Below are 734 nucleotides of genomic sequence, written 5' to 3' on the forward strand. Positions count from 1 at the left end.
CTCTGAGGTACACTGAACTCTACAGAAATGTTATCGGATTCAGAACTCGCAGTGAACGTTCAAAAGTGCAGACAAAAATCAAAGTTCTTTATTCTGCACCTTTGTATGCGATTTACAAAATATCTAACCTCCAATTTCAGTACTCAGGGTACTACATAACCTTTTTATTTTTTGCCTACCTTACCGTTATTACTTTGTTTCTTGAGATGTTTTGGTTAAATTCATCGAAAAGTCTTTACAAGATATTTCCAATCTGTAACACAAGGGCTGTGTGCAAATAGATTAGTAAAATAAATAAAAACAGACAGCAAGGTGTTTAGGAAACGAAATTTCGTCATGCGTCAAAATTGCGCCTGAATACCTATATCCATTATCATATTCAGTACAAAAAAAAAAAAAACATGGAAATCTATGGTGCTTTGTATTTAGTAGTGATTTTACACATTAAACTACATTACCGACAACCCCACACGCATACACACAGACACGCTCATATACGCCCAACACATATGACTCAAAAACTTCACAAGAAATTGTTCCCTAATCCTTTTTAATCGTCCGCCTCTCGAAATAAATGCGATTCGGCCCCAATTTAGAACAACTCCAGATTACCGAAGCCAATCACGCTGCGCTCTGAGACATCACAGGTGAGCCTAAGGAACGTCGGTGTCTAACTGGAGCTCTGTGATCAAGTTCCCTGCGCCTCGTCGTTGCAGGCTGTGCGGAAGACGATG

The sequence above is a fragment of the Penaeus monodon genome, chromosome 15 (assembly GCF_015228065.2).
Source record: "Penaeus monodon isolate SGIC_2016 chromosome 15, NSTDA_Pmon_1, whole genome shotgun sequence".
Classification (NCBI taxonomy): domain Eukaryota; kingdom Metazoa; phylum Arthropoda; class Malacostraca; order Decapoda; family Penaeidae; genus Penaeus; species Penaeus monodon.